Genomic DNA, 12,320 nt, shown 5'->3' on the forward strand with positions numbered 1-12,320 from the left:
ACTACAGTATCCCATCTTACGCAATTTATAACACTTAAAACACTTGATAATGGCACTCTGAATCCGAAATCATGATTGTGTAAGTGTAAATGTAGCACTATAAATAAACAACTGTCTAATGGCGGTACTGGCTTTAAAGAAATATATTATGACTGTGGCCCCGCATTATGAAAAAATTATTGAATATTACATGGTGCTGAGCATATTCTTGTAGAAAGGAATTTCGTTTTCGGTTAACCAGGACGTCATTTCTCTCCTCGTGCAGTATGCTAGAACACTAGTCAGCTGCTTATTGTGGCAGGGGCGTTACCTGTGAGGACAGTATGACGTAGCAGATTAGATATTAATTTCTTCCTGAATCACTTTTCATAATTTATGGAGTCCATGCCGTTGTGATAATCCCACATTTTCTAGCTAGATTTAAACCTTACATACGCATTCGGTATAAAACTGTCCTCGCTGCTAGCGCGAATGATGATAATTCTGTTTCCTTTCGAAATAGGTTTCGACAGACCCTATAATGAATTGTAGCTGTACCATTACGATGCTGTGTGGCAAATGTCCAGACAAATGAACGACATTCACGTCTGTATCCTCGGATACGTGGTTCACTTTGTTCTGACGCTATTTTGTTCCCGAAGTACTTCTAGATTATTCCCGTCTTCTTCCACCTGAATCCTAGACTGCCAAGGTTTCAACAAAATATGTTCCCAGTTCTTCGGAAATTTTTAAATTACGCTATTTTTTATGAACTTTCTTTCATCTGTAAATTAGAAATTATTCACCGCTTAGTGAAATACTTGGTCAAAAAGAACTGTCTGAACTGGCCTTTCAAAATCCTTATGAGGCTATGAAACGCCGGGGACTCAGTAGCCCAAACTCACTCCAATTCTATTTTGCTTCGCTGAACGGAAGTAAACGATGCACCTCTTGTTTCATCACTTGTTTCATCACTTGTTTCAATGCGGATTTTAATTTCTATGGAGCACCTAGCACAGCTTCTTTCTTCATAAATTGGTAGATGTTTGCAACCAGTTCGAGTGTTTGGCTATGAAGAACTTACGTCTTGAACGTGCTTGCTACTGGTGGCATTTTTATGTTCGAATGTTCTCCGGCAGAGCAATTACTAGGTGAGTGCTCCGCCTGATACGGCGGCAACCCGTCCGACGCCCGTGATCGAGTGAACAGGGCCTACTCCACATCTTATTATTTACAGTTGCTGTTGTTCAGGTCTTCAGTCCAGAGACTGGTTTGATGCAGCTCTCCATGCTACTCTATCCTGTGGAAGGTTCTTCATCTCCGAGTACCTACTGCAACCTACATCCTTCTGAATCTGTTTAGTGTAATCGTCTCTTGGTTTCCCTCTACGATTTTTTCTCTCCACGCTGCCCTCCAATACTAAATTGGTGATCCCTCGATGTCTCAGAATATGCCCTACCAACCTATCGCTTCTTTTAGTCAAGTTGTGCCACAAATTTCTCTTCTCTCCAGTTCTATTCAATACCTTCTCGTTACTTATCTGATCTACCCATCTAATCTTCAGCATTCTTCTGTAACACCACATTTCGAAAGCTTCTATTCTCTTCTTGTCTAAACTATTTAGCGTCCACGTTTCAATTCTATACATGGCTACACTCCATACAAATACTTTCAGAAACGACTTCCTGACACTTAAATCTATACTCGATGTTAACAAATGTCTCTTCTTCAGAAACGCTTTCCTTGCCATTGCCAGTCTACATTTATATCCTCTCTACTTCGACCATCATCAGTTATTTTGCTCCCCAAATAGCAAAACTCCTTTACTACTTTAAGCGTCTTATTTCCTAATCCAATTCCGCCGCATCACCTGATTTAATTCGACTACATTCCAATGATAGATGCTCCAAACAAGTGCCATTTTATTATTGTCATTTAAGGCACGAATAACAATAAAAAGAATATATGAGTTTAATGACAGTTACTTGTTATTCTACATCTGCATACATATTCCACAAGCCACCATAGGGTGCATGGCGGAGGATACATTGTACCACTACTACTCAATCCCTTTGATGTTCCATCGCAAATGGAACAAAGGAAACGTTTGTTTATATGCCTCCGTGCGGACCCTAAGTTATCTTATCTTCGCAGTCCTCAAGCAAGATGTTGGTTGTAGTAAAATCGTTCTGCAGTCAGTGCTTTCGGCGGTTCTCTAAGCTTCCACGAAAAGTGCGTCGTCTTCATCCTAGAGACTCCCACTTGAGTTCATGCAGCATTTCAGTAATGCTCGCGTACTGATTCTACATACCGCTAACAAAATTTTAACAGCGCACCTCTGAATTGTTCCATCTTCCTTCAATTCGACATGGTGGGGATTCCAAACATTCGAGCAGTACTCAAGAATGGGTCACACATGTGTTCGGTATGCGGCCTCCTTTATAGATGACCCACACGTTCCTAAATTCTCCCAATAAACCGGACTATTTAACTCCGTCATTACCGATGCTGTGCACTTGTTCCATTTCATATAGCTTTTCAGTGTTAGATCTATATCGAAGCGACGTGACTGTGTCAAGCATTTTCGTAACAGTGACGCTTTACAAATCCGTACTGATTTGTGGACATAAGGTTCTCAGCCTCAAGGAATGCATTATATTCCATCTTAGAATACGCTCAAGAATTTTGCAGCAAACCGACGTTAAGGATATTTGTATCTAATTTTGTAGTTCCTTTCTTTTACTGTTCTTATGTACAAGAGTCACCTTCGCTTTTTTCCAGTCACTTATGACGTTGCGGTGGGCGAGAGATTCGCGATAAAAGCAAAGATTACTGTCTGTGAAACCGCAATGCGATTCCATCCTGATCTGGTGACTTATACGTTTTCAAGTCTTTCTATTGCTCCACGACACCAGGAATGCCTCAGTCATAAAATTTTTCTGGGTTTGTGGCCGCATTGTCAGTATGTAAAACTACCGGAGTTTCGGTTGTAAGTGACTTCTTCAGGGTGTTTTTGTTTTCTGAACCGAAACGTCGTTAGTTTTACATATTGACAATCCACTCATAAACCCAGAAAAATGGCCGCGGAAGCCTACGTTTATATTTAACCAGGAATGCCTGTTTATATGGCCTCCACACGAAAGTTTGAGCGATGATCAATCTGCACAATCCTCGTACGTGAATTATTTTTGAAACGTGGAATTCAGAACTTCCGCTTCCCTCTCGCTGTCTTCTACTGCCACACTAGACTGGTCGACGAGTTGCTGAATAGAAGCCTTAAGCCCCTCAGCGATTTTATGTAAGATCACAATGAGCTGACTAGTGTGCCCTTGCTGTTGCAGCATGGCCGTACCCACGTTATGAGGAGGTCGTGCGTGACCCCAAAACCTCCGACCTCCTCTACGGCACCAACTCTGGAATTCACGTCGAGACTTGGTACTTCAATACTCAAACCTACCTGACGTCCATCATCATCCCGTCGCAGATCATCAACTTCTGCGGCTCAGGTAGGCACTGTTATAACAGCTGCTGACTTCATGGTATGGTATCTGCGTTTATTAAGTCATTATGGCCCCGGCGGCACAGAGAATAAGCACCAAGCGGTAGACCCAAAGGTATGGGGGTCGATGCTCCGTCGGTCCTACAATTTTTGTTTCTCAAGCACTGAGCGAGTTAAAATTGATTGCTTAAACGCCTCTGTGGACTGAAAATAGTCTTGTCTTTGCGATCACTACAGGAGCGAAACGAAGAGTGCTATATTATAGTTCTGTATTCTTGAACGTTTATAGTCCTGTATTCGTCATTTAAAGCTGATTCTTGAACGTTTTCAACGTTGCCATCAAGTCACAGTTTTCGTCTATCTTCAAGAGTTTTCTTCGTCTCTGTCACGCTCTCCCATGGGTCAAAAAACCTGTGACCATTCCTGCCATCTTCTTTGCACACATTCAGTATCCTCTGTTAGTCCTGTTTGGCAAGGATCCCACACACTTGAGTAATATTTTAGGATGGGTCGCACTAGTGTTCTGCACCCAATTGCCTGTGTATGTTGATTGCATTTCCTTAGCATTCTGCCAATGAAGCGAAGTGTGACACCTACTTTCTCTGTAACTCAGCCTATGTGATTATTCCATTTCATGTCCATACAAACTGTTACGGCCAGGATTTTGTATGAACTGACCGACTCGGCGTAGTCATTGATGTTGTAGTCACAAGATACTACGCTTTTCTGTTTTGTGAAGTCAAATTTTTTCTGGCAGTGTTACTTAGTGTGAAAAATGCTAAAAGGTGCCGTGCTTCGTAGCCCACGTTGGACTACAGTTCCTCGTGTATACGGCTGGGTAAGTCAGATCAGTGGTCCGAAATAGACCATGGCACTCCACTTGCAGTAAGATCACACCAAGTAAAGAACTGTGGTGTTTAAAAAAAATCTCCGACTCGATAACAGCTTTACCTCTATTCTCGCAGAAGCAACGCTTTCTACTCGGGTGTGTTATCCTCAAAAGACTTGACCCAATACTTGCACGATCTGTCTCTCTTTTTTTTGTGTTCAAATGGTTCAAATGGCTCTGAACAATATGGGGCTTAACATCTGAGGTCATCAGTTCCCTAGAACTTAGAACTACTTAAATCTAACTAACCTAAGGACATCACATACATCCATACCCGAGGCAGGATTCGAACCTGAGACTTTTAAATTGTTATCTGACTACGTTGGCGTATAGCCAGCTCCTGTTATTCATATATTTAATTATATCATATTCGGCAGTCACACATATATGATATTCTCTGTGATTATTTTCTGTCGCTCTGAAATATACACTCGGTAACTGCACATTAAAAATTGTCTCTCATCTCAGTAGTACCTGAAACCACCGAGATCTGCAGTTTTACTGAGCTTCAGTTCTGAGTTCCTATTCGTTTCGTTTTGTAAGAAATAGGGAAACTGCCGTGGACTATTGACAATTACATTAACTTTTTTTCTAATTACTGAAGTCCCAAATGTATGAGGGCTATTCGGAAAGTAAGGTCCGATTGATCGCCAAATCTAAACCACATTGAAAATCCGATGAAGCTTTGCATAGATGTATCTAGTGTATCTAGAATGCGTATCGATCGCGTCAGTCGCTCTTTTCAGTTCTGAGCGCATAGTGTGCACGTAAAGATGCCTAGAAAATAGTGTCTCCCCCCCAAGCCTGAGTTCCTGTGCGATATTTCGCCTGAAATCATGCAGCCTACACAATGTAACTGTCATGCATTTCCTCCTTCATGACAGTTCTCGGCTGCACACTGTAGGGGCAATAAGGACGCTGCTGCACTGTTTTCAATGGGAAGTGTTCGATCCCCCCACCATACTGCCCGGGCTTGGGTCCCTCCGATTTTCATCTACGTTCACATGAAACACCGGCTGTGAAGACAACATTACGATATAGACAACAAGCTGCAGATCAGCGTGGAGAATTGGCCGCGGCCTTCCGAGACGAGCGTACTGAAAGTTGGTACAACACTATGACAAACGTCTTAGTCTGAGCAGCAATTATATAGAGAGGTAGCTGGAAAATTTAGCTAACTGTTGCAAATAAAACATTTTTGATTTTCTCTATGCTCTCCATTTCGCAACCGATCAGATCTTACTTTCCTAACAGCCCTCGTGTTTACTGTATCTGTTCATTAAGAAGTCGACTTCCAACATCCTAACCATCATCATGACCCAATAATTCGAAAATCAACTGTTGGACTGAGTAGAAATCGTAGACATTAGCAATCTACGTTGAACCTTTACTGAAGTGACGTAATCCAAGATCCGTGGCGGTTAGAACTGTCTCAACTATTGTGTGCACGAACTCTGCAAATTCCCTCTGTTTGACAAGCCAGTGGTTCACAAGAGTTTGGATGGTTGCAAAGAAAGGAGTTACATGATTACGGTCCGCTCTAACTACTTCATCGACTTCTCACTGACAACATTTAGTCTCAATATGCTACTACGGCGCGTATAATTTTGCCGCACTGTCTAAAATGTCTCCGTTGTATTTCTCTCAAATGGTCTACAAGGAAACTGCTTCAGATAGGATAAACAGCTCGTTTAAAAATACTGACTACAATTAGCTTCGTCTACTTCAAACATACCTGCAAACAAACTAAAACGTACTATCGGAAATTCAAAATATCAGTTTTCAAGATTGGGGTATGTAAATTAACGTATAAGGATTACCATCAGATATATACTGTACAGACTGGTCGAAGTTATCAAACAAGATTCAAAAAGCGTATGGAGGGTACAGCCCGCAGGAAATCTGCACTTGGACAACATCTGACGAGTAATAACCATTCAGGATGCGATATAGAACACGATATGTATATCCTACACACTGTCCAAAAAGTCTTCCTGTTAGATACCTTGGAAGAACTTGAGGTTTTCGTCCACTAGAAAAAAGATGCATCCCTTCTTCTTAACGAACACATAGAATTTCGAGATAAGGTACATTTTGATCTATTTCAGAACATCATTTGAACCCAAAATGTTGCTTTCCCTCTTAATTTACGACTCTTGCCTTGTCTCCTTTCTTATCTTTGTTTTGTGAAAATTTATTACGATACCCCTTTTTATTCACGTCTCACGTGAACATAAGCGCCACTTTGTAATGAACAAGCTTACCATCTCGCATGGTTTTCATTTTATAGTGCACTTTGGGACCAGCTAGGTTAATACGTACTGACGTCTTATCTTTCCAATCCTGTAAATTAATAGAATAACATTAATGTATCTTAATGCTGTTAAGACAAGTATAGCTTTTTATTCATCATATTACTAACGACAGGATGTCGTACGTCTATTCAACTTTCTAGAAGCCCATGCCGTGCAAACGTCCACGCAGAGGTCACTGAGGAATCCGACCTTCTGCGCTACTATGGCCAAAATCGGCATCAGTAAATGTAGTTTTCCGTTCTTCTGTTTTCATAGCTGCCACTTTGTCACCATGGCACCGTGACAACATCAGCTGCTCTAGTGACTAATGTGTCACCATATTTGGTCTCACTAATGACACTAGAGGATACGAAGTAACATTTCTACAGCGTTTGTAATATGATCGCTTCCATTTCAGAACCTATTTTGTTCAAATGGTTCAGATGGCTCTGAGCACTATGGGACTTAACATTTTTGGTCATCAGTCCCCTAGAACTTAGAACTACTTAAACCTAACTAACCTAAGGACATCACACACATCCATGCCCGAGGCAGGATTCGAACCTGCGACCGTAGCGGTCACGTGGTTCCAAACTGAAGCGCCTAGAACCGCACGGCCACACCGGCTGGCACCTGTTTTGTCATTAAAATTTTCTCGTGATAGTGCCCCAATTATGAGGCACGCGCCGTCATAAGGTAGCGGTGTTTTTCAGTTTTTTCCAGCAATTTATAGGTCGTCTGCACAAACGTCTTCGATGATATCGACCTGGATCGATATCTTGATCGCAGTCGGCACCCCCATGTGTACTTTTTTGTTTTCTTAGCTACCACTTCAGCCTTTACGTTACCATGACAACACACGTCTATGATTTTATGGCAGCCATCTTGGTTTTTACGTTGCCTAGGCAATGGCGTCGATTTGAATTCTTACCAGAGGATACTGCCTAGTAAATACACAACGACGAGTACATATTTTAATGGTTGTGTCTTTTAATATAATTTTACCTCTTATTATGTCTTTATGTAGTATCCGTGAGCATATAATTACTACTCTCTAGTTTATTGTCTTATCGACAAAACATTAATAAGAATGATGTGTTTGTAATTCAATCTAGTGTCACTGAATAACACTGCTTCTTCTCTCGTTCTGTAAGTTTGTTTATTTTATTTTAACATAGATGACCACTTACCTGTTGGTTTATAACGTTTTAACTTCTCATATACTCGTACTTGGTGTACGCGAACTTACTCTGCAAATTTCTTACAACAACGACTTCTCTGTTCTTGTGAAACGTTTGCCATTGTCAAATGGTTCAAATGGCTCTGAGCACTATGCGACTTAACTTCTGAGGTCATCAGTCACCTAGACCTAAGAACTAATTAAACCTAACTAACCTAAGGACATCACACACATCCATGTCCGAGGCAGGATTCGAATCTGCGACCGTAGCGGTCGCTCGGCTCCAGACTGTAGCGCCCAGAACCGCACAGCCACTCCGGCCGGCCTTGCCATTGCCCATTGCTGACGTAATCCGTATAAGAACGTGATATCACGTGAAAAACCGAGGAGCCTCCAGCACCACTCATAGGGGTAAAGGCTAGAGCATTCCTCTGTTTTCTTTTAACGCCATATGTAACAGTATTGTTAGTAACTTTGCTATTCCTACCTTTGCAGGGCCGAAAAATCTGAGGATGACTTAAACATAAGTCGAAACCGGTCACAATAAACAAATGTTATTGCGATTTCGACTGTCGTTTTAACAAAATCATGACCACCGACTACCATAGCTATAAACCCGTCCAGGTGATAGAAACGTCATCTGGCGACGGATGACTGCTCGTCAGACACACGCATGGTGCATGTAGTATTAGTGAGTGTGTTGTCTGTGTGTAGAATGGGGAAGGCACGCGATCTATCTGAGTTTGACCGAGGGCAGATTGTAATGTCCCAGAGCGTTTCGGAAACTGCACTACTTGTTGGGTTTTCGAGGAGTGCCGTGGTGTGTGTCTTCAACATGTGGCGAAACCGGGGTGAAACCACGTCCAGACTACATGGGATTAGGTGCCTACCCCTCATTAGAGATTTCGGACGTTGTAGGCTGGGTAGACTCGTAAAACAGGAAAGGCGGAGAACTGTAGCGGAACTAACATCAGACTTTAATGCCGGGTATAGCACAAGCGTGTCTGAACACACAGTCTACCGAACATTCCTAACTATGGGCCTCCGTAGCCGACGACCCATTCATGTGCCAATGTTAACCCCAGGACATTGGCAACTGCTACTGAAAAGGGCACGTGATCATCGGCACTGGACGTTGGCGCAGTGGCAAAGCGTTGAGACCCGATACCTTCTTCATCAAACCGATGAGAGAGTCCGATTCCGCCGTCTTCCAGGGGAACAGCTCCTTGACACCTGTACTGCGGGACGGAGACAAGCTGGTGGCGCGGTTCCATTACGCTCTGGGGAACATTCACGTGGGCATCCATGGGATCAGGGAGCTCGTGCAAGGCACGACGTCGGCCAAGGAGTATCGCACACTTGTTCCAGTCCACGTACAACCCTTCACGACCATTATGTTTCCCGATGGCAGTGGCATTTTTCAACAAGATAATGCGACATATGCTTGAAGTTCTCTAAGACTTTAGATAGAGCAATAAGGAATAGCTCAGTAGGCAGTACAGTTGAAGAGCAATGGACATCTCTAAAAAGAAAAATTTGGAAAGAAAAATTTAGGTACAAAGAAGGTAACCGCGAAGAAACCATGGGAACACAAGAAATACTTCAGATGGTCGATGAATGGAAGAAGTACAAAAATGTTCCGGGAAACGCAGGAATACAGAAATACAAGTCGCTGAGGAATGAAATAAACAGGAAGTGTAGGGAAGCTAAGACGAAATGGCTGCATGAAAAATGTGGAGCCATCTAAAAAGAAATGATTGTCGGAAGGACAGACTCAGCATACAGGAAAGTCAAAACGACTATCGGTGACATTAAAACCGATAGTTGTAACATTAAGAGTACAATGGGAATTCCACTGTCAAATACAGAGAAGAAAGCGGATAGGTGGAAAGAATACAATGAAAGCCTCTATGGGGGGGGAGATTTGTCTGATGCAATAGAAAAAGAAACAGGAGTCGATTTAGAAGAGATTGGCGATCCAGTATTAGAATCAGAATTTGAAAGAGCTTTGGAGGACTTAAGGTCAAATAAGGCAGAAAGAATTCCATCAGAATTTCTAAAATCATTATTGGAAGTGGCAAAAAACGACTATTCACGTTGGTGTGTAGAATGTATGAGTCTGGCGACATACCATCTGACTTTCAGAAAAATATCGTCCACAAATTCCGAAGACTGCAAGAGCTGACAAGTGAGAGAATTACCGCACAATCTGCTTAACAGCTCATGCAACCAAGTTGCTGACAAGAATAATATACAGAAGAATGGAAAAGAAAATTGAGGATGTGCTAGATGACGATCAGGTTGACCTTAGAAAAGGTAAAGCACGAGAGAGGCAATTCTGACGTTGCGGCTGATAATGGAAGCAAGAATAAAGAAAAATCAAAACACGTTCATAGGATTTGTCGACCTGGGAAAAGCTTTCGACAATGTACAAAGGAGCAAGACTTCCGAAATTCTGAAAAAAAGGGGTAAGCTATAGGGAGAGACGGATAATGTGCAATATATACAGGAGCCAAGAGGGAATAATAAGAGTGGACGACCAAGAACGAAGTGCTCGGATTACAAAGGCTGTAAGACAGGGATGGAGTCTTTCGTCCCTACTGTTCAATCTGTACATCGAAGAAGCATTGATGGAAATAAAAGAAAGGTTCAGGGATGAAATTAAAATTCAAGGTGAAAGGATATCAATGATACGATCAGCTGCTGACATTGCTATCCGGAACGAAAGTGAAGAAGAATTACATGATCTGCTGAATGGAATGAAGAATCTAATGAATAAAGAATATGGACTGAAAGTAAATCGAAAAAAAGACGAAGGTAATGAGAAGTAGCAGAAATGATAGCAGTGAGAAACTTAACATCAGGACTCATGGCCACGAAGTAGATGAAATTCAGGAATTCTGCTACCTAGGCAGTAAAATAACTAGTGACGGACGGAGCAAGGAGGACATCAAAAGCTGACTAGCAATGGCAATAAGGCCATTCCTGACCAACCGAAGTCAACTAGTATCTAATATAGGCCTTAATTTGAGGAAGAAATTTCTGGAGTGCAGGACTGTATGGTAGTGAAACGTGGACTGTGGGAAAACCAGAAGAGAATCCGAGCATTTGAGATGTGGTGCTACAGACGAATGCTGAAAATTAGGTAGACTGATAAGGTAAGCAATGAGGAGGTTCCGCGCAGAATCTGAGAGGAAAGGAATATGTTGAAAACACTGATGAAGAAAAGGGACAGGATGATAGAATATCTGTTAAGAAATGAGGGAATGACTTCCATGGTACTACAGGGAGCTGTAGAGGGCAAAAACTGTAGAGGAAGACAGAGAGTGAGGGCGTAGGTTGCAAGTGGTACTCTTAAACCTAACTAACCTAAGGACATCACACACATCCATATCCGAGGCAGGATAAGAACCTGCGACCGTAGCAGTCAAGCGGTTCCGGCTGAAGCGCCTAGAACCGGTCGGCCACCGAAGGTCGTCATAATGTGCTGGCTGATCAGTGTACGCCTTATAGAGGCATTGTCTCAGAAAGTTGGCCTGTGAGAACAGACATCGACAAACAAAGAGTTTTTTATGTTAGAAGCGCGCTGATGACCAAATTGACGAATTAATTCCAAAATCTTCGTCAATATGGATGTTAAACTGGCACTCTTCTCTCACCTGCTGGTATTTTTGTTAGTTACATTTGGAGATTTTATCACCACGTTGTGAGGATACAAAAACAAGTAAATAAAAAAAATTCATCCCGATAAAAAGCATCTCTGACTCACAGCTTCCCTTGTTGTTTCTCTTTACAGACACGTTGTCCAATGGAACGTACGAGGAGGAGGTTGAACTTAGACTTTTCGAGTGGAAACTCTCTGTGTCCCCGGTGCAGACGTACATGGTGGCGTCCGGCTCCTTCAAAGGCACCGCAAGACACGGCCAGGAGTTGGACATCCCGCTGAGAAATGGCACCCAAGGCCACCCCCCTCGAGTTGAAAAATATCAATACAGCACTTCCGGCCCCAAGTTCTACAAGTACACGCTCGATATCGTCTTCAAGACGACCGGCATATACCCGTGGTACACGACGAGGTATCTCTCCAGCTACTCCCCCATCAACTCTTTGACGAATGAACCTGGAATTGCTATTGGTCTGTCGTACGCTATCTAAGATTTTATGCCAAACAAGCCCATCGCCGTGGTTGGATACACCACCCTACTGTCGTAGTGGCTTGAAGACTTCGACTTTAATCGGTATTCAAGCTGCTGTTGCTGTAGATATTTCAGACAATATGGCTAGCTCACTCGCTGTTCACAGCAAATTTTGATTTCTTGTTTAGCTTCTCAGCTTCAGTTTACCATCGAAAATATCTGATAATAAATTTAAGCTGAGATTCAGACCTATACAGCAAACATTTTTCGGCCATGTTTTGTGAGCAGCGATTCAGCTGACCCTGTTGTTTGAAGTAGGAGTCTCAAAATGAATTCCACTCTG

The sequence above is a fragment of the Schistocerca piceifrons genome, chromosome 2 (genome assembly GCF_021461385.2).
Source record: "Schistocerca piceifrons isolate TAMUIC-IGC-003096 chromosome 2, iqSchPice1.1, whole genome shotgun sequence".
In the NCBI taxonomy this organism is placed as follows: domain Eukaryota; kingdom Metazoa; phylum Arthropoda; class Insecta; order Orthoptera; family Acrididae; genus Schistocerca; species Schistocerca piceifrons.